We start from the raw sequence: 22,625 nt of genomic DNA on the forward strand, positions 1-22,625 counted from the left end.
AGCCATCAGACAGTGACAAAATCCTTACAGAACAAATTGCAATTAGTACAAGCAAATAGGACCTCTTTATCATCAAGCATCTGTTTGCAGTCTATTTTAATCATGGTACCTTCAGGTTTCCAAAGAAAGGAAATTGAGGGCACAGCTATGTGCTCTGAATTTAAGAACAGATGCAAACTGACGCCTGCTGGGCATGAACATGATGGTAACCTTCTGAATCAGAGAGGGAAAGGAAACCCAATACAAATGAGCTTAGCAAGAAGAGAAGTGAGGTATTTCTCTGCAAGCAAAACAGAAACCATTATGCATTCATTGGAAAGAGGATAGAAAAAGTCTTGGCGCTTGACTCCTTGCCTCATACCAATAGGCTTAAGACATGATAGAAACCTGGCAAACTTGACTTCTCCACTTACTCTAAACAAGAGCTATTTCCATAGGGAGGGACCTGCCTCATGCTGGTGACAGGGTGACAGAATATGATGCACTCATTTTAAACTGAGTACTTGATATTCTGTAAAGCTATATGCTAGATTATCTGTGGCAGCCTGTTCCTGTAGCTATTGCCTGGATTGTAGTCTGCCTCCTACCTCCCTTCTCTCAGAAAGTGAGTCTGCCCTGTCAGTAAAACCTACACTGAATTGCACAGCCAAACCTAGCCTCGACCCTTGAAGACAGGTGAGCTTTTCTCACAGTTGAAATCCATGTAGGAAACAAACAGTCCCTGGCTGCTCCAAATCCAGTCTTGATCTAAAGACCACGTGCACGAGAGAACTCGTCATATCTAGCAGAAGGTTGGGTAATTATCTTTCTCATGTGTTGCAGGGGCAGGCATTACATTTTCAAGAGACCTGTGGGAAGGTAGAAGTACTTCACGTAGCCATGGTGAGAGAAATCTACTTGCACTCCTACGAACAGCTGTCTTGCAGAAGCCCCCACCTGCCTGCAGAAGCCAATCAGTAAGGATTGTTTGGCGACAAGCAGAAGCAATGGGAAGAAAAGTAAAGTCATCCCGTTAGGAAGGCAGTCCTATGAAACTCCAAGGCATGGGGCTTGAGTGTCTCCTACGTGTTGACGTGTTCCAGTAATGTCCATGGTGAACTGAAGTGCTCTTGCTATTTCACCAGTATTGTGGGCAGCAGTATGAACAATGTTTTTCTGTGGTGCTGCGTTTCACAGCTAGACTGACCATTTGCAGAAGCCTTTCCCCTCACTCAAGCCTTCCTAACACCTCTGGTTTGGACTTTAATGTCTAATAAGGGTTGAGCTGAAATGTCAGCCTTTACCTGAGCAGAGATGCTAACAGTATCTTTCTTCTGCCATGAATCCACCACTTCACCTGAAAACTACTCCTGCAAAAGGAAGGTTTTGACTAGTTTTTCAGTCAGTTCTTGCAATTGCAGAATTGGGAGAGATGACACAAGACAGGAGTCAGGGAAGCATGGCTAGGAGTTGGGGTAAGCACTGACCTCCCAGATCCTGGATAGCTTTAAACGAATGTGAAGGTATGGAGGGACAAAGATGCAGAGGTGTAGAGCTAAGGTTGAATTTCAAGGCACTGGGCAGGTGCAATGTGATAACACCAGATGTTGGAGAGAACAGCTGTCACACCATCTGAATAAGTGGCCTGCCCACATACAATCAGTGCTTGTGAAAGGCCCAGTCTACTTCAGCAACACATTGAGACCTTTATCTGAAGGGCCTTTCCACCTCTTTCCTCTTCTCTCTTTGCTAGATCACCTGGAGACCTACAGATGTGGTTAGCAGCAGGGGCCACTATCAGGGACAGAAGGGACCAATAAGCCACCCTTGGAAACAATCAAGACTGGCCGTATAGAACGACCATCCCAGAGAGGACTAGAAGGTGGGAAGGCTGACCAGGCATGCAGAGATCTTAGCTGACTTAATCTGGGGCTAGTGCAGCCTAAACCTTGTTCCTCATTCTAATGACTGGGCCAACAGCCCTGTTTTATCATTGGCCTTGGAAAACAGTGGCAAAAAGCTCTTTGTAAACACTTTAGCAATAGAGAGAAAACCCCAAATGCTATAACTCATTTAAAATCACAGAAAAAAAAATTAATTCTGCACACTGGAAATATGAAAGTAGCCAAAATCATTACAGCAGCTTCATAAGAGACTGAGTGGCATTTTTTTTCATTTGTTTCTCCCTCCTGAATTTATGTCAACCCCACTAGACATCATTTTGTCACTTGCATCCCATTTTTGCCCTTGTAGGCCCTATGGACTTAGTCCTGATTTACAACAGTGAGAGGAAAGCAGGACCTTGGCTACATCTACAGGATGGCATGGGAAGATGGCTGCAGCCAGTGGCATGCACACAATTCCCTTTGTGTTTCTGTAGGCTTAGTCAGCATGATGGCAGGAGTTACCCTGTGACAGCGATCAATATGTGTGGGCTGGTGTAGCGATTGCCAAACAAGCAGTAAAAGGCTGTCCTCTTACAGAAAAATACTTTAACCTTGTTATAAGTGAGGCATATTAAGAATAACATAGGAAAAGATCCTTAATGACACTCTAGTCTGACCAGCCTAACTGTGAAGCAGTTTCATCCTTTGAAATCTTATCTACACCAGTAACAAAAATCCCTGTGCAGTTCACACTAAGTGCCCTATCAGCACAATTGGGCTTTATACAAGCGAAGGCCCACTCCTGCAGGCAGCCCACAGCCCACAACGCTTAGCTGTGCATGAATAAAGGGAGCCAGGGAAAAGAAAGGGAGGGACAGATGCTTCCCTTCCTGAGCTACAATCCATGCCTCTGTAAAAAGTTTCACAACATGTCCTGTTTTATTTCACCAAATACAACCTGCTACTTTATGAGCTGTTAAATTCAATAGCTTGCTTGCTTTTCTGTTGAGCTCACATTGCCTACTGCACCCTGACCATCTACTACTTGGGCAACTTCTGGGTATTCTTAGCATGTTTCTCATAATTTTTGTGACTTTTTGTGCTTTTCCCAGTTAGGATTCACGTGTGATAACTAAAGATGTGTTGCACATTTCAGCTGAGTAAGCTTGTGTAAAGAAATTAATGTATCTAAGCAGGAAATCAGCTGCTGGCTTGCAAGCAGATAGCTGGTCATGTCAGCCACATTGTTCTCCTGGCTTCTCCCAAACATACTTCCTCCTCTGTTCTTTGTGTGATCCTTTGGAAACTGTCACATCCAAGTTACCTTTAAGTGCACCATACCTGCCTAGCACAAGAGCAGAAAGAGAGCTGCAGCAGCCAGAACAGAAAGGGCTTGTAGGGTGTGTTCCTTCTGACCTTTCAAAGTTCTTCTTCCTCATATAAATACAAACTTCATGTGAAAACACTACAGTGAGAGCAGAAGTCTTCCTTTTTTTGAATTCTCCCTCTAAAAGACTGTTAAGAGTTGTGGCAGATACTTTGGTCTGAAGTGACCTAATTATGATGCTTAATTATTTCAGAGCTGAAGTCTACTGTAGAGAAATTATGTTTGTCTTGTACAAAAAAAATAAAGGATAGAAGCTAATTTTAGAGTTCAGGACAATGCTGTGGTGAAAGCATTGCATTTTAAAAAAGAAAAACATCACTGTAAGTGACTTGGCCATTCCGAATGAGAAAAGTAGTTTCAAACTACCTTTGTTGGCTATACTGAGAGCAGTTTTAAAATCCTGCTGTAGTGTTCCCACGACAAGCCCTGCTGTAGAGATTTTACCAGATGCCTACAGATGATGTCAGGATCTCATAGGATGTGCATATCACTCAGAGGACATGACACAAGTTCTCCTAAATTAATTGGATAAATATTGTATAACTAGTTAAACTTTTGCAGTTTAACCAGTAAAGTACTCAATCTGAACATAATTACTGTGGAATGAGAATGGCTATTACACGATGAGCTGTAATACTGACATAAACTAACAAAACAGATGAATAAGGAGTATTTGAAATGTACTTCTTAACTCACTATATTGCAATAATTCATTTGTATCTTCTAGATAAAGGGAAGTTATTGAGTGCTGAGGAATTCAAACACTGAATTACTGCATGCTAGCTTTTCCATTCTGACTGCTGGGATGAACTCTTCAGGAGCTAAATTCCTCGGGCACACTGAGTCCAGAGAAGAACTGAATGCCTGTAACGGCAGTTCAAGGTACTGTTGAAGGCAATGGTAAGGGAGATCCTAGAGCTGGCCAGAAGGGCTTAGGCAGAAATGCAGGCAGCAAAACATGGCCCAAACTTTTGGTGCTTTTGCATGAGGCATCCTTCTCCCTTTTCAATTCCTCTGCACTTAGTGTATATTAGGTGTTTACACAGGCACTCAGAGTGACATGCCTCTTAGTTCGTAAGACGTGCCTCTTGCTCCCCTAAGTGACTACTACTTCATCTCTCATTCTCAGTTTTGCTGTTCACAATGAAGATGTCCATGAACAGGGACTGTCTGTGTTGCCGTGTGGAAGGTACATGTGAAATGACCTGCACCGTGACTCCTGGGTCTTGCTCCTTCTCATATAAACCCCTTTGCATTGCTTCCCCTGTGAGTCATGGAAGGAGAGAGAGCAGCATTTTCTCCTGTTATGTTCCCTGATGTCCACTGATTTCTCCACTGAGGAGAAAGTCTGTTGCATAATGTGCCCCAGCAGACCTGGACATGGATGCTTTATTCGCAACCCTGAGGATCCTTCAAGCAAACCTACCTGTTAGTTCCCAGAGCTTTCTTTTTCACTGCACGCTGCTAATAAATTTGGACACTGCTGTTATGGCAATACTGAACAGTTCCAACTCTACATCTCGATTGCTGGCTTCATGCTAGACTGAGAGTTAAACCTACTCGCCTGTTTCCTCAGCACTGCTATTTATGGCAATATTCAGGCTCCAAACCAATCTAGCTCAACACGATTCTTCTGCAAGTTGCATTAAGAAGTCAGGTTTCCTGACTCACTGTGAATCAGTATGATCAGAATACATTACTCATCAGCAGCTGGACACCTGAAAGGCTTAACTCAGCCACAGTAACGATGGAGCCATTCAAAAAGGAAGCTAGATCAAGTGGTAGCCTGGTTATGACCCATGGTCTTCTAAGTCTTATGTCTCATAGTGATCATTCCCAGGTATTCTTCAGTAGTTTTCTGCCTGCTGCAGGTTGCCTGTCTGCTAGATTATCTCATCCTGATAGACTAGTATAATACCCAAAGCACAGCATCTAACATCCTTTCCAGAGTTTTCATCATAATTATTACCTGTCTGGGCATTCTTGTAATTCATATAAGTTGCTAATGCTTCTTTGAATTTAACTAAACTCTTGGCTTCAAAATCTTCCCATGGCAGTGGATTCCACAGTCTAATTACATGTTGTGAAACTGTCATTTTTAATTTCTACCACTGCCTCTGAATTCTTATCTTTTGAGGCAGAAGTGTCTATTCTTCCATGTTTAGATCACTCCGGTTTGTGTTTTCTATCACCTCCTGTTTGTCCTATTCACAAAAGAAACAGTCAGATGCAAGAGTACTGACTTAAAAAATAAAATAATTTGATTTCTGCACAAAGCAGGAAAAGCCAAAGGCTACTTTAATTTGATCTAAACAACAGGTGCTTCTGTAAACCTCTGCAGTTTATGCCCTTTTCCTACATCCCAGCCAACTGCTGAGCATTCACACTCTGCATGGGTTAACTACCTTCTAAGGACCAATTTCTCCCCTACTGAACACCTGAATGAAATCACTGGATAATGCTCACTCATACTGGCTGAGGACCTGGTTTATAGCATTTTATCTGCATGAGCTTTTCACAAAATTCAGATGAAGGCAAATTCTCCTTCTGTCTTCATTGCCTTTCATACCCTGCTCTTGAATTTAACCCTTTATTTTAATTTAGCTTAATTCTGAGTGAGAGTGCCCACACCAGGGTCTAATTCTGTGTAATAAATGCACTTCAAAATTTAATTCAGATCCTATTGCCTGAGTGTCCCCATGTAAACAGGTTCCAGAGTATCTATGAAATATATCTGTGAAATACAAGATGTAATATAAAAAAAAAAAAAAGAAGAAAAAGCAATTATTGGATGTTTTTGTCTTTTAAATCCATCACCTGGAGGCAGTCATTAAAAAGAATTCCGATAACCCTGAACTTTTCACAACTTTAATGCCTTGAAGTATTTAAAGATCAGGTTCTGCTCTTTCTGAACCCCATGAATGGCCCTCACCTGTACCCCCATCTTGAGCAATAGACACAAACTTCTTGCTGGGGCTCACTCTGCAGTGGTACTGACACTGCTGAGACTCTCCTGACTTGCTTGTCTCCCACTGAGCACTGGCACGTGCTTTTGTCTGATCTCTACCATTGCATCTGCCTGTCTCCCTCATCTGGAAAAGCAGACTTTTTTCTGTATTGTTTTAATGTTGTAGGTAAAGAACCTGAGAGCCATAATCCAGCACTGGCATGTGTCATCACCTCAGAAGATCAACAAACTTATGTCCTTGTCCTGTCACAAATTCACTCCAAAATTGTTCAGGTTCATAAAACCCTACATGCATTAGGAGCCTGTAACTGCAAACAAGTGGTGTCCAGCCATCTCACTGCCCTTAGAAGCTGCTCAACATGGTGAAAGCCATTGACCCTCTATCTTGGTAGCTGCTGTTTTTCTGCTGCTTGCAGATCTCGGCACCAAAATTTGTGCCAAAGTGACATTTCTGTAGCAGCTCCCATTAACTGGAACAAAAACAATCATTTGAAATTGGCAGCTGTGATGGAATGAAATGTTTCCATAGAAGGCACTGCACAATTATTTCTTGCTAATTCCAAAATCATGGGCAGGATGGTCCTGTGGAAGATCTTCCATCCAATTTGTATTATGACAGGCACGATTAGGATGCTGACAAAATCAAGGCATCACGGTATATAAGTCAGAGCACTGAAAGGATAAGGGTTTAACTCTTGTAATAAAAAAGTCAGCTGGCAGCTGTGCTGTTAGTAATATAGATTTGCTTTCTAAATTTTGCCTGTGAACTCTGCCAGCAGAACTAGTGGTCACTAACCGACTGCAGAAACAATTTGGCATGTCTCAGGTAGTCAGCTAGTTTGCTTTTTAATGAATGGCCATTAAAAATGCTAGGAAAGTCAGAGATAGCAAGCAAAACCAGAAAGCATTATAAATTCAATTATAATCATTAATTTTGCTGATACAATACTTATGCCCAAATCCACTAAAATGAATAGCGGCCACCCAGGCAGCCTCAGTGCATTCTGAATAGGAATTTTAAGAAGCAAAATACAACAGTCAAGAAACCCAGAATGCAGCTTGATAGCTTGAAATTTCTTGCTTCTGTTTCAGGTATGAACAGTGACTAGTGTGTCAGAAAATCAGTCTGTTTTTCACATCTATGTCGGTTGGTATAAGACAATATCTGTTATTACCTCTTCCTACAGTCCCTGCCTCAGGTAATACTTAGGAGCTCAGTATGCACAGCAGGAATTTATAATGAGCTCTCAGTTTAGATTCCCATCACTACAAAAAAGAAAGGTTAAAAAAACATTCAGAAGAAAAAATCTGGTGTCCATCAAAACCAAATGGGAGCCCAGGGTTTGAAGACACACAATAAAAGAGCAATGGATGTGATATCACAAGTCATTACAGTAATGCAACAATACTTTCTTCCCACTGAAAGAGCCCAGGACTTTATCACAATGTCACATCTGAGTCCCTGGCATTTAGCCCTTGGAGAATAGCTACTTCCTTTCTAAACACTGGTGCAAACTTAGCTGGATTGACAGCCCCAGGACCTGACCCGTTCAATTTAGCTACACAACAGGAACAATGCTGTCAGACTGAGATGCCTCTAGCTCTGATCCCCAGGACATCTGTGAAAGGACAGTTTTGCCCTTCTGCCCTTGAGAGAGTTCAGTCAGTCTCAGTCTTATGGGGAGCAAGATTTCTTTGCCAGCTCACCTTCCAGCCCTTGTTTCCTAAAATCCTAGCTACTCTGTATATAGCAGTCTTCATTTTAATTTGATGCAAAAAATTCCATTACATTCTTCTCCTGTCTACTGCAGACTACCAGAAGACAACATTCACCTGATGGTTTTGGAGGAGACAGCTTATTTCCAAAGCAGCAGGATATTTTCTGCAGCATAGGTGCTAGACCAAGTATCTGGCTATATGTACAATACAATACACAGGACTTTGCCACTGATTTTACCATAGATAATAGAATTAGAAGATGATGTTGTTTGGAAGGGCCCTCTGGAGGACATTGAGTCTAACCCCTGTTCAAAGCATGACTTCCAGGTTCAATCAGCTTGCTCCAAGCCTTGTTCAGTGAGGTTTTGGGTATCTCCAAGAATGGGAATTGTACGCCTTCTTTCAGCCTCTATTCCAGTACTGCCCCACTCTCAGAGGGAGATTTCCACATTTTTACAGGGCTTAGATGCCTTCCTTTTTCCTGCCCTTTAGTCTGTAACCTGGATAAACTATCTTTTCCTGTTTGTACAAGGCTTTGTCATTCAAAGGAGACCATCCTTAATAATAATAATAAAGTCCTAACAACATTTTGAGATGCTGTTGGGAATCTCCAAGGTTTGCATGGCTACAATAATTTCAACACTAATCCATGTAGGTCCAGTTTCTGACCAGGAGAGTGGGAGAGGCTACATACAAATGAATGGGGGAGCGGGGAATAAAATTAATTGGCCAAGCATTGTAAGCATTGTGAATAGCCTTGCCCGCCCAATAGCTCACCTGCTTGGTATTACTATGCTGTTGCTTTTCTTGCCTGAATTTTTCCCTGAAAACTCATATAGTATAGCCCCAAACTGTTCTGCCTAGAGAGGAAACACACCAGATGTTAACGAAATCAATCACAGTTCAAAATGCGGCTTGAGATCTAATCACAATCCATCTTGAAGTTTGATTAAGTGCTCTAACAACTTGAGGAAGAAAAGAAAAAAAGCCAAAAATAGAGTGCTGCTCTAGACAGGTACAGGACTGATGACTAGGTGAGCTAAAAGGAAGATATGATAGTGTATTGTATTTCACATAAACTTTAAGTCCCCCAGAAGTGCTTTGCAGCTCATCCTCTCCCAAACCATGGGACTGTCTAAGGCTGTTGCTTCTTTCTGCTGCTGTTTTTTTCATCTAGGACCTGGTAGAATGTAATCCCTGTGTTGTAGTTCAGATCCACTCATTGACTGCTAAAGGCATCCTATGATGAGCTAAGCATCGGCCTGAATTCCCCTGGTGCTCAGCCTCCTCTCTTTGGGAGATATTACAATCTTTTTAAATCACTTCCACCTGGCACAAATACAGGCCCAGGTCCCTCAACTGCCTGTTGCAATTTCACAATGAGTCTTCCTGTTGATCTCAAGGCCCATGCCCACATGTTTACTGACACATGGAACTGCTCATAGGATTGATAGAGCTGCATAAACATCTGGTTTGATGCACTGCCCAGGATATCAACACTTTCAAGAAATAGTTTACGGAAGTGACCATCAGACTGCATAAACTGTAGGACTTAAACAAACCATCAGATGACTAAAAGGGGGAACAAATACAGTATGACTCATTCAAGCATTTGAGGCAAAGAAATATGGTAAGAAGAAACAACCAATTCTTTGCTTAAGAGCCACAGATCAGTGAGACATTGGTCTGTGCTGTAAATTTTCCATCGTTCACGCAGCATAAAATCAGATTACAGCATCATTTAAGATAACATTATTACAGTTACATTTAGTTTGTGAGCAAGATTTTACCAAATATATTCAAATATATTAATAATAAGCCGTATCTTAATATATATATATACCAAAGATGGAGTGTTTAGTAGACACATGGGAAATGTTAGAACTATGCTGAGGACAGACAATGCATAGTTCAAAATGATCCCATCACTGTGCAGTATTTCACAACTGCTTTATGCTACCTTTCCATGAATGAGATGCTACAAATTATATAGCTCTGGTGGTCAGTCTTGAACCAGTGACAGAAAGGGTTGTCACTCAGTCCTTGCCAGAGGGTGTCATTTGTCCTACTGTCTTTGAAGTGGGGGGATGAATGGATGCTTTTTCCAGATCTCAGCCCAGATAGTTTAGGTAAAAAACAGTTCATTGTGACATTTTCAGTCCTCAGACTGCTGTTCCAGACTCCCAGAACTGCTTTCTCTGGATCTTTTCACTGCCATCTCTTTTCCCTTCTGGTGTCCTCTCCACTTGCCATCACCTCTTCTTATCCTCTCCAGCTCATCCAGTTGTCTACTTCTCCTTTAAGCCACTATCTCCTCCCCCAGCTACCTTCTCTGTAATGCTCGACCAAAGCTTGTTGGTCCCAGGAAAGTCACCAAGAGGAAAATATACCTCTTGGTATACCTAAAAGGACAGGAGTGCCTTTTAGGAACAATGAGGAGCAGGTGTCATTTTTAATTTGCTCTGTGTAATGAATTTTTCTTTCCGCTCCTACAACTCAATAGATTCTCTCCCCCCAACACACACATCAGGAGAAGCGGCCACCAAGGACTGGGATCACAAGTGTTGGATAACGTTGTGTGTGTGCATAATGAGAGAGAAAGAGCGTATTATACCATGCAAGGGCTCATCTTCCCCCTCTAGCTGCTCCAGGAAGCACCAGAGAATCTAAGTGATAGCAGCTAAATTACCTCAAAACTGAAAGCAAAGTCTCTTCACCTATCCTAAGACAGATCAGTGTTCCTACACAAATCCGAGACTCACAGCTCTTGTCTCCAGCTGGGAAAGTAACAATTCAGTGAAGAGCCTTGTCTGTGCATGGCTGCCAGCCTCTTCTTCTCTAGTCAGCTGAAGTGTCTTATGCTTTCTTGGTGGCCAGTTTTCTCTGAACAGCATCTAGCTCTGAAAGCCTATTCTGTTGGTAAAATGCCCTGGCACTGGCCCTCACACATCCAGATCCTTGTATCTTCCAGGAAAAGCTACCTTTACCTAATGTTTTTAGTGAGGCATCAAAACCTTGCAGGCTGCTCCAACCAGAGGGAGCTAGGGGTGACAAACCTACCCTCTCTCTCTTCTGGAAACCCTCTGCAGAGTTCTTGCACCTTCCACATGCACATAAAACAATACTATTTCAAGGACTCCCCCAACTACAAATTGACTCACTGTTGGAATTGCTGTTGATGTCCGTCTGTGTTGGCGCCAGGCTGTACTGAATTGACCCTTCAGAGGTGGCCCTTCCTGATAGTAAATGGGAGAAGAGAAGGGAGGAAGGGAAGGGGAAAAGAAAGGAGAGAAAAGGGAATATTTAGATAAACTCACTGAACAGATCTGCAGACATCCTCCACTATTTTTTAACACAACTTCATCACTATTCCTCCCACCTCCAACACACACACACTTGCACACAAACACACCTCCCAGCAGAAATCTGGGGAAGCTGGTTGCCTCAAGTCCTGCCAAGGAGTCTTGTTTGCTGTATCTGAGTATCAGCCCACTGGAAATGACTTGTACTGGGGTCATTAAGGAGGGTGGACAGCACGAAACCTGCAGAACTGGTGATGCCATTGCAACAGGTATGTGCAGGACTTCGGTGGCAGATAAGATCCTTGCAAATCAGGCTGTCAAGCCTGAGTTAATCTTTCAGCATTTCTTTAAGGACAGACACATATGATAGGACCTGAATGTTAAACATGAGCATGTCAGCCCTGCTGTCCTGTTCATTGGCAGACATTGCATGCAGCACAAATATAGCTCAGCAGCATTTCTCATTGCGAATAACTTTTTGCTCAGAAAAGTACAATCCAAATCCACTTTGGCATTAAGGGTATGTTTGACTCAGGTCAGCAAAAGCCATGTTATTAACCTGACATGTGTCTCCTTAGCAAACTGCACTTGTGAATTTGCTATGGAGTGAATAGTCCTTGCTGCAGAAGGTGCAGGAGTACAGGCATCAGACTGCTCTGATGTTCTTCGTTCCAGACATGCTGCTCTGTAAATGAGGCATCAGAGGTGGACTGACAGCCTCACAGCCTGAAAGCACTTGAGTTCACGTATTTTAACATTCAAGGTCATGCTCACTACATTTCCAGTCTAGTTCTCCTCCTTTTGGTCTTATTGCCTTCTCATTTGCACAAGGTCTGGGTATCAGAGTTAGCTCGTGTGACCTCCCTTTACCTGCAGTGTTGATGGAGGACCCTCAGGTATGTGCTATACCGTGAGCAACCCAAGGAATCTGAAAGGTTCATGGAACTTTTACTAAAAATAATTTCTGTGTTGCTGCTACAGAGCAAACAATGAATTCATGAGCACCACAGGTACATGGCCATGTGAACAGCTGGAGATTTTACCAGTAAGGAGGAAAGGAAAGGAGCTTGGCATCTGTCCTTTAGTCCAAAGTCTCGGCCTGACTACTAAGGCAACAGTGAGTCTAAATACCATTTATAGATAAGCATTGTCTTTACTGAGCTCTTATTTCTCTTTAAATGATCTCCGTTCCTGACTTGTTCTCATAGAATTTGACTGGGCCATACGTACTACTCAATAATGAAGGTGGATGATAAAATAGCATTCACATTAGTTGCAGGATTTTTCAGAAAGGACATGCAGAATTAATTCTTCATTTGAGAAAGCACTGGAATTAACACATGAGCATTACACCACATAGAAATGCTCATTATACTAGCTGAAGAGCAGTTAATGCTAAGTTATTGCTGACAGATGCTTTCACCCATTCATATGAATACAGAATACCATTGAAATAATTTGTGTCTTGTAAGTGCAAAGGCTGAGGGGGAATTTCACTTTTATAGTCTCTACCCTGCAGCAGAATCAGCTGAAGCAAGATATAGGGCCATCCCTCCAAACCCTGACAGAGTACAAAGTTTTAGGATACTACTCTTGAGTTACTTTGAAGACTCCAGTCTCTTAGGGGGTTTTGTATGTTTATTTGTACTTACATATGCTTGCAACAACGTTTCACTAAAAATCAGCAATAGCCCAAACACTTTCAGACTCTCCAAAATTGCCTAAGAGAATCAGCAAAAAAAGTAATTTGGTCATGAGCTCTTATACTCTTGCTGTTTCACATGTAACAACAGCACACAGATTCTCTTGCTGAGAGGGAAGTGAGGTGAGTGATGCATTGACCTATTGTTTTGTTAAAGATCACATTATATTCAGAACTACTCTTTATTCAGTGCTATTTTCCTTGCTTTTCCAAAACAGCCATTGCAAATCTACTAAAAAGCATCATGCTACCTACCTAGGCTTTCACTTTCTTCCTGTTTATCAAAGAAACCAGTTCTGAGGCATTCTTGTATTTTATAAAAATTTTCTCAGAACTTGCCCTCCTCTATTCCAAATCCCTTTTATCTTCAGCCTCTGTTCATGCTGTTCCTCACTTTTGTTTGCACAATAGCTTTATTTTCTCTAATTGCATATTGTTTTAGTACTCATCCATCACATCTTTTTTCCCTCTCCTTTGCCTGCCTTGCCTTTGTTTCCTTACTAAGGTGTTTTAACTGTCCAGCATTTTTCAATAAGTCAGTACTGCTTTTATTATGTCTTTATGTCTTGAAACATTTCTTTACATGTCAAAACTGAAACTTCCCAAATGCAACGCTTGTAGAATCCTCTGCACCCATGTGCTGAGTTAACACATTTTGCCAGTCTATCTTTCTGTGAGTCTCTTGAAGGATTACATCTTCAAAACAAGAAATAAGAAAACAAAAGGGGGGGTGGGTAATAAACACATACTGTATCTTTTCAGTGCTGCTGGAAAATGCCTATTTCTAGTCAAATGCCAACACTGCTCTTTTGAGTTTGTGGATCTTTTTTCCTTTCTTTGGGGGAAACTGCAAACTATTTCAGAAGAAGTGAAGCAATATTACATACTAAAGCATTTTTAAGTGCCTACAAAAATACTTTCAATTAAAATTGCATTTATAGTTTTGGCAATTTTCACTATTTTCTTTCCTTTCTTTTAACATTTGTCTTATTTACAGCTTCAGCTCATTGGAATAAATGAAAATCAGGGAACCATGGCTCAAATGAAAAGTTCCGACAAAAAACAACAGTAGCCTTTGTGGTTTCAAGCCTGAGAACTTGATCCCTTCCTGCTCAAAACCCAAAATACGAAAGCCCTGAAACTTATATTTCTTTATGATAGGTAATGATTTTAAAGGCAGGGTTAGGAAGAGAAGGTTAAAAGGGACTGTACTGTTGCCTTCAGTAGCCTCATAGGTGGGGAGAGCAAAGATGGAGACAGACTCTTCCCAGAGATGCACAGAGAAAGGGTGAGACACAGCAGGCACAAGACACAACACAGTGCACTCTCGTGAGATCTCAGGAACAATTTTTTCCCCCAGAGAGGAAGGTCCCCATTACAGTGAGGTCTCAGGGACATCACGGGTTCTCCATTCTTGGAGCTATTCAAAACATAGCTGATCATGATGTGGAGCAATCTGATATAGCTGGACTAGTGTGAAGGAGGGGGAAGAAGAAGCAACCTCCAGAGGTCCTTCCAACCTGCATTATTTTATGATCTGTGACACAGGCATTTAGTAATTCTAAATTTAAGTATTTACACCCCACACATTTGACAGAATAATCACTGACAGGCTCTGTGGTGCCTTCAGGAGATACTTAACTCTGCCTCCAAAACGAAAAAAAAAAGAAAAAAAAAGAGAAATTTGGTCATCCATTACATTCTCTGCCTGGTTTGACATTGTGTACTTTATAATCAACCAGAGATAGCTGGTGTGAACAGTATGTGGAAAACACAAGACAGAATCATAGGGGAATCAAAACAGAAAAAAATGATGCTGTGTTGGCAGATATAAATGCCAAGAAAAAGGACATATACAGATACCGTAGCCCTAAAATCTCTTTCAGGGAATAGCCTTCTGCTCAAGAAACAAATAAGCAGGAGTCTACCTACATACTTCTTCAATTTTTACATGGTGGAAGCACAGTTTACACAGTGTTAGATGAGTATAAATCTGGCCTCTGAAAGTTAGCAAATTGCTGGGTACCCTGGAAATGTACATCCAGCACATGCAAGCTTCTTTAGCCCTCTTCGACAACGATCCAGAATTCAGTGCTTCACCCTCAGGCTCCCAAATTTGCACCACGGCCAAGAGGGAGCAGCCAGGGAAATAACCTGTTGCAAGCAGCAAGGAGTTTCCTCCAGAGCAGAAGCAAAGCCCCCACAGGAAGAAACACCACCAGCTGATTTCTTCTTAAAATTTATTTCTTTTTTTTTCTGCACAGCAGATGAAAGCCAATGATTCACAACAATTGTCCCAGCATTCCCAATGGAGTGATGCACCTGTGACTGGGGAGAGACAGTGATGCCCAACACTCAAGGCCCATAGTGGAGGGAAGTTTCACTGGGGGCTCAGGGACAATAGCCCCTCACAGCACTACAGCCTCACCAGCAAGGAGCCTTCAGCATTAACATTTCAAGCCATCTCCAGCCACAGGGGCTGGTGCTGCAAACCCAGGTCTTTCTCTGAAATAGTGGTAGGCAACAGGGATGACAGCCCTCCTAATGTTCATTGGTTGTGGGGTTTTTTTTAATGACTGATATTTCTCTGAAGGCCAGAATATGCTTTCAAATTCTAAAGCACAGCCCTGACATTTCAGAAAAACGGTATCACTATCTCAATAACACATAAACAGACCCTGGTTTACCCAAGATTTGTAAAAATCAGGCAGCTTTGTTTCCTAGCAAATTCTGCACTACTTCCTTCATTCTCACCCAAGTTGCTGTCATTCGTTTTAGAAAACCAGATCTGTCCCTTCATAGGCATCCACACTGATTTCTTGCAGACCTCACAGTTTTAAAAGAGGTCTGGGGAATACAGATTCAACATATAAATTACCTGGCCAGAGTCAGACAGAGAGATCTAGGGACAGCCTAAAATAGCAAACACCTCTGTAGTCAAAGAGAATGGCTGCACTGAGACTGAAAAGAAAGACCCTGATTTACCTGACGTAAAACCAAGAACTTTAATCTGTACTTTTGACATTTTAGCTTGCTGCCCTAATTACAGACTGTTGGATATCTTGGTGTGGAGTGTATTCTGTTGCTTACAAGAGCTGCAGAAGGATTTCCTTCTGCAGCTTGCTTTTTACTTAGGATACAGCAAACCAAGATTTTAGCCCATGGTCTGCCCAATGCTGAGCGGCAGGAATCCTAATCACTGACTCCCCTTCAGTTGTGGGACAAATCTCTCAAATCTTGAAAGAGCTGTTCCTCCTCAAGGAAGAAAAAGTCTATTTCCCAGGAAACAGGATTCTTATTTTCCAGCTCGCTTCAGGTTTTAACCTCAACTGAAAAACAGCCATTTTCGTCTGGCAACACAAGCACTGATTTAATGCCCTCTTTTCCATTGTCTGAGCTGCCACTTTCACTCAGAGGACAAACCACATCTTCTCTTGGCAGATGTTATCCATTTCCACAACCTCGTCCCACTTTCTTTGAAATTATCATTCATCATCCAGTAGCACCTAGAAGCCCCAGATATGGAGGCCCCACTGTGAGTTTTATCATGATACCAGAAAGGGAGTTCACAAAAGACTGCCTTCTTTTTCTCATTTAATGCAGTCCCTGACAAAATGGAATTTCAGCTTTTTAAGCTGAAACTGTTAGTAACAAGCCATATATAAATAATAAAATCCCAGTGTATGCAGATGTTCACAGTGGGGAAGAGAAAATTCCATAAGGACTTAATGTTTGTCTGCGGGATGAGTTTTAAAAGGTTAGTACATTGTTTCAGGGAATATTTTAGTACTGCTACAGGTTGCCTGTTTTCACAAATAGATCAAGAGAGACAGTATATAAATAAAGCAATCTATAGCTGCTTCATCCAGACACAACCAGCTCCAAGAGTTAAGGGCCTGAGATGGTTTTGTTCTGCAGTAAATGAAATTGCAGCACATAACATCCCAGCTCTGTACTACTGTGGATTGCACCCCTCTTCTCAATAAGCCTTTGTCCCTCCCTGTTGATCATGGTGGCACACACTACCTGTCCATCCCATTAACACTGCAAGAGAAGCACCAGTCTTGATGACAACTTGATGTTGACAGACTTTTGCAAATCTCAGCTGAGGAGCTAACCATAACTGTAGAAAGGAAAAACAGATTCTGCTCTGCTCTACCTCATAACACCACAGCATATGAAAGATTCTGAAAGGCTCTTTAACTGGTCTAAGTGCCCCTCTTGGTGTAGTGTTTTCAAAAACTCTGAAGTAATTTAGGTGTTTCTTGAGTCATTATCAGTAAATCAGGCTTTTTAAAAAGTAGTAAAAATACACTGCTTTTAACAGCACCACTTTTGATACAGAAAATACCAAAACTGGAAATTTGTTTTGAAGTAAATTTTAAGGAGGTCTCAAAGTATTATCAGAAAGAATTTCTAAAATTTGCACTGCCTGTTAAAAGGGCTTATTCCAAGTACTACAAATTTTCCTGCTGGTCCAGCTAAGCTGTGGACTTCCTACAACACCTCCTGTCAGCATATATCCAGTTCATATCTCAGTGGCTTTATGCAGGATGAACTGTTAAGTGCTAGGACCATCATCTGGAGAAGGGATTATAAAGAGAGGTCAGAGTGGATGATAATGTTTGCAACCTGCTTTAGTGAAAGGAACAACCCGGATGATTGTGAAAGGACTTAGCAGAGGGACCTTGCAGCAGGGCACTGAGAACTCCTATCCAGCCCTGTGGAGCTCTATGCTTCCCTTTCAGTCTCTCCTTATTAACAAAAGCCTTCATAGCCTAATGGTAGTTCTAACTATAGAGTGGGAATTTCTTCTGATAAGGAAGCAGTTTACCCACTGTAGCACCCTCTGTGCAGATGCTTCTTTAATATCTGAAAAACCTCTACTTGAAAGGCAGTAAAACAGAGTGGCTCAGCGCACACTTAAGGCTACCAAAGACCACACAGACAGGCACAATTCTCTTATTTCCTAAAACTGGAGTACTCCATTTTGCAACCCTGATAATCTTTTAACATAGTTTGAGTATGTAATAAATAATTCCCTGACTCTACATCAATACTTCTACATCATCACAGAGCTCTCCCCTACAACTTCACGAGCAGCAGGGAGAACAGCTATAACCAAAACTGCTGTGAGTAATATTGACAGTATCCAGCATTATCAATACAGGAACTGATTGACAATAAAAAAATAAAGAATGATTGACTCTATTGTCTAACGGCTTCAAGGCACCTGGAGACAGAAACCAATACAGTAAGTCAGAGCAATGTCCTGGCTTTCTCTGTGAAAACTCTCCAAAGCAGAGCTGGATTTTGCATGCTTTTGTTCTTTAAAGTGGCACTGGATGGAGCATTGTTGTGCCCATCTTGAAAATCAGAAATAAAAAAGAAATGTCAAAGTATTGGCAATGGGGTCAGCTTCTTGGTTCACATTAAGAAATCACTGAGATAGATGGTTCCTGGCATTTGTCAGCCATTGCTGAAAAAGAATTACTTGGTGATACTAGCAAGCCTAGTTTTTACATACATTTAGTTTTGAGTGAATATGTGCAATCTAGTAAACCTGTACGCTGTGAAAGACTTCTGGATAGACCTAAGGGAAAGAATTCTCTGCAAGAGTTTTCTTCCTGTTATGAACTCAAAAGAGGCAGAAACTCTTGCCTGTGTCATTTCCGTGAGCCATCTTTATGGAGATGTGTGCACTCTAGCAAATGCCACCACTTCAGGCTAAAGAAAGCAAGCAGCTGAGGAATTATATGATACAGGTCTATGAAAACATAAGCATCACAGAGAAAATGATTAGGGATCATTTTTTCACCATCTCTTCTCATCCAAGAATTAAGGAGCAACAAATATAGCAGTTTCAATACAGAAGGGTGATGCTTATTCATGCAACCTATAGTTCAGATTTGGAAGTCCTACCTACAAAGCACTGTAAATACTAAAAAAAAAAAAAAAAAAAAAAAAAAATTAAAAATGCAGATTCTAGAACCAACTGAACAAATTCAAAGAGTAAAGTCCTTGATGGGCTTCTAAGCACAAATACCCCACCTCTGGCCCAGGAGTCCCACAGCCACTACTTTACAATAATTCAGGCAATGCTTAGTGAAGCAACACTATGTCTTTGCCCTGTTCTTAAAATTTCCTTTTTCTCCAAACAGGAGTGCCTGTTTGGAGACAGGACATTTGGCTTAGGGGACACTGGTCTGATCTGTTAAGACTATTTTTATGTGACATGCACTCCATAATGCTCCTTGATGTGATGGCTTTTAGGGTCAGGGCAACTACACTTAGTAATTTCAGAGAAGAAAGTGTATGAAATGGAAATGAATAGATAGTCACCTATTTTGGCATGAGTATTCATCTGGGGAGCCTGAGGCTTCAGGGTATCCACTGTTGATAATCATGTGTTATCTTTGTTCTTACTTGGGGAAAGGACACAAACTCCAGAACAGATAGTGTGTAATCACCAGGGGCTGTAAGAGAGGAAGACAGCATCTCCCAACTGCCTGGAGAGATAGGAGCCAAGAAGCAGGAGGCAGCTTGCAGGAAGCTAAAAATAAACCCAGCTTATTGACATAGCCTTGTTTGCTTCACGGTTGTGTGATGGTAAGAGAAGACTGATCCATTGTGTCATGAAAAAAAGGTCAGCAGGCCAGAGTTGCTCTGTGGCTCTATTTAATGACAAGAGGGCCAACCTGGGGAAAAATAATCAAATAGTGGCAAAGAACGCTTACACAGTCACTACTGCATGTAAGAAAATGCATTTCTTTGACTGTATTTGCCATAACATTTATTATAATTCTAGGATAGATGGACACAGTTTTTCAAAGTAACCAGTGACTGCACTGACTTTGGTGGTGAGAGATGGACAGCCTGTGTTATTTGGAGCTTGGTTTGCACAAAGTGCTAAGACCACATATTCTGAAGAGTCACCCAGGCTCTTTTAAAATCTAGCTGTAAGCATGCTTGGAAACAGAGAAACCTGAACTCACAGCCCACTTGAAAGAGTGGCTTAGGCATCTTTAAGTCTTGCTTTCCTACAGATTCCTACATTGCAGCCACCATCTGTGCTTTCAAAACAGCCGCTGTCTGTGTCCTCAGAAAAGCCACCATCTGTGCCCTCATAATCCCTCTGCCCCTTATCTCCATGCCTGCTCTTCCATTGCACTGAAGTGATGGCAGTTACTTCTATTCATCTCCCTTCTACTTTGGCTGTACAGCCAACCAACCCATGTACATGCCCACAACAAAGCAGCCTTCTTCCAGTGAATATACTAGGTCAAAGCATAAGACTAGTTTCTCAGCAACAGAAAAAAGTCTTTGTGAAGGTGAGTAGTGATTGAGTTATATCCAGATGGTCCAAGCAAGACAACACTGTGGGTCAGCCTGTCCCAAGACACAGTGTTATCATTACAGAAAGCGACCTATGCCCTTCTTCCCTGTTTAGCATGCGAACACCTTTCCTACAGCAGAGGTTTCTTAAATATTTAATGAAAAGCATTCCTTTCAAACCACTTTTTAAGCTTTAACTACAAAATTGAAATGCAGTATACTCTCCAGATCTTCCTACACACACCCCTACGGCCAATAAATTCCATTTCCTTCTATTAAGGAAGTTTATAAGATTGCACCTGTTATAGTAATGTATCAGATGAAAATAAAGAATTTGAAGTTATAAGACAACTTGGAGATGGAGACTTGAACTGGACGGTTTCTAGCGTAACATTTTTACATTACTATTTTTCCATCTGTCCATATCAGAAAATCAAGCTACATATGGCTGCCAACTCCACAGGACCACGTACATTCTTCCTCACATACTTTCATAGCCCTTTCTCACTTTTATGTGCCTCACATATTTTGTCTGCTGTGTTTACTTGCACATATAATCAGCAAAGTCTTTATTGTTCCATACAAATAACACCACTACACCCCCCAGCCCCCCAATTCCAGCCTCTAAATTATTTAAAGATCAGATAAAACAGAACAACATATTCTAGCTTAATCGCTTCTTGCATGGTCTATTAAGGTTTCACTAGAAAACTGAGAAAAAAACCCCAAACCCTGTCTTTTACACACAGGATATCAAAACCCCCACCAACTTACATATTTTTAAAAACCTTCTTTTGGGGGGATTTTTCTCATTTTAATTGCAAAGCAGTGCTAAAGAGTTCACACTTCATGGCTGAAAATCCTCTCAGAGCAGCTGTGCAGCTTGGGGAGGCAAGCTGAACTTTTTAAAGTATCAAAACGTAGAATTCAATACTGCAAAGCACTTTTCTATCTGCAGAACAGACAGCCCAAAATACAACCCAAAGTGGGGCAAACCTGCCTAAGAACACAAGATAATTGTAGAGTTGTGCCTTTATTCCATTGCTATCATGAGTTACATGCTGCTGAGCAGTTTGGTGAAACTTTTTTTGCCTGGCTGTAATTTGGACCAGGCTCAGAGCAGCTGTACAGGGAACAGGCAACAGCAGCAGCCTCTCAGCCTCACCCATTTTGGTGGAGGCATTTCCAGCCCAGTTTTATACAGCTGCTTACTTACTAAGAGTGGAGCTGAGCAGCTACCATAATGAGAAAAAAAAGGAAAACTACAACAACTGGAAATGGACAAACCACTTTTTATATCAGTGGACAATCACAGCTGAGCTCCACTTACATTGGAACAACAGACAACTAAAAACTAAGTCAGCTGCTTTCAAACTGGGACATAATCAAAGTCAATACACTAAATACATCAGACATCCTGGCTTGCGCAGCTCCATAAACTCTTCCCACCACAGAAGTGGAGAAACGTGTGTAGCTTGGATGTTTTCCTCAGAAGTTTCTACAGCATGGGAATGTTTTTAAATGTCTTTAGACTAGTGAGAGTTGCTAGATATGCAAGGATAAAGCATGAATTAGAGCTGACAGTCAGACTTAATATTTTTAATCAGAATTAGTATTATAAAAATAGCCCAGAAATCCATGAAAGGATTACAGCATTTGAAATAACCCAAGATATTCCCTATGATGTAGCAAGTGTTACTCATTCTCTTTTCACCTATACCAAAGTTGAGCTAATTTGAGCATGCCAAGATTATTCATATTTCTCTCTGATACTTAATAGCTCCTTAATGTTAATTAATTGAGTTCTAGAACCCTCTGAGAGATAAGAAGGCATCAGTATACAAGTTGTCTCAAAGCCCAAAAGGTTTAAGCCAATTGATGTATGGAATGAGAAGAACATAGCCCAGGAGCTCACCTTCATGGTCCCTTACATTGACACTCAATTTGCTACCTCTTCAAGATTTGCTAACTCATGGTTGGAAAAAGCCTGTTTCCTGGGACAACTCCAAGCTTTCCCTAAAGCCTCCCTTTACCAGAGCCAAGCTCCTCTCCCAGGCAACAGTATAAGTTTTTTAGCTGAACATCCCCGCACAGGAGCAGGTCGGGGGTTCAGTCTCACCAAGCATCCGCAGAAGCAGAACAGAAGCCAAGTGGGCGGATGCAGAAGGGCTTCTTAGCAGTGACACTAATTAGCTATGATTAGTGGGGGTGGGGTGTGTAGCAAATACATTGTCACTTGGAGTCAAAGTGACGCCTGGATGTCTTCCCAGCAGGCTTGTTCCGTGTGCACCATTGGTTACTGGCCTGAATAAGGACAGAGCAATAATTCCTGTAGCGCTGGAGTTGA

The 22,625-nt window shown here is 41.6% G+C and overlaps 1 protein-coding gene across 3 annotated transcripts in view; it reads right to left on the minus strand.

Annotated features, from left to right (window-relative positions):
* The window catches only part of NRG1 (neuregulin 1), a 478,013-nt gene that overhangs the window by 288,652 nt on the left and 166,736 nt on the right, over positions 1-22,625 (minus strand). For 2 of the 3 annotated variants that reach the window (XM_030004901.2, XM_030004899.2), the window contains exon 2: positions 11,101-11,175. The exons of the other annotated variant lie outside the window; for it this stretch is intronic. The gene's annotated coding sequence lies outside the window, so the exon portion shown is untranslated. The remainder of the gene's footprint in view (positions 1-11,100; positions 11,176-22,625) is intronic. 3 annotated transcript variants of the gene reach the window in all.

The sequence above is a fragment of the Aquila chrysaetos genome, chromosome Z (genome assembly GCF_900496995.4).
Source record: "Aquila chrysaetos chrysaetos chromosome Z, bAquChr1.4, whole genome shotgun sequence".
Lineage (NCBI taxonomy): Eukaryota > Metazoa > Chordata > Aves > Accipitriformes > Accipitridae > Aquila > Aquila chrysaetos.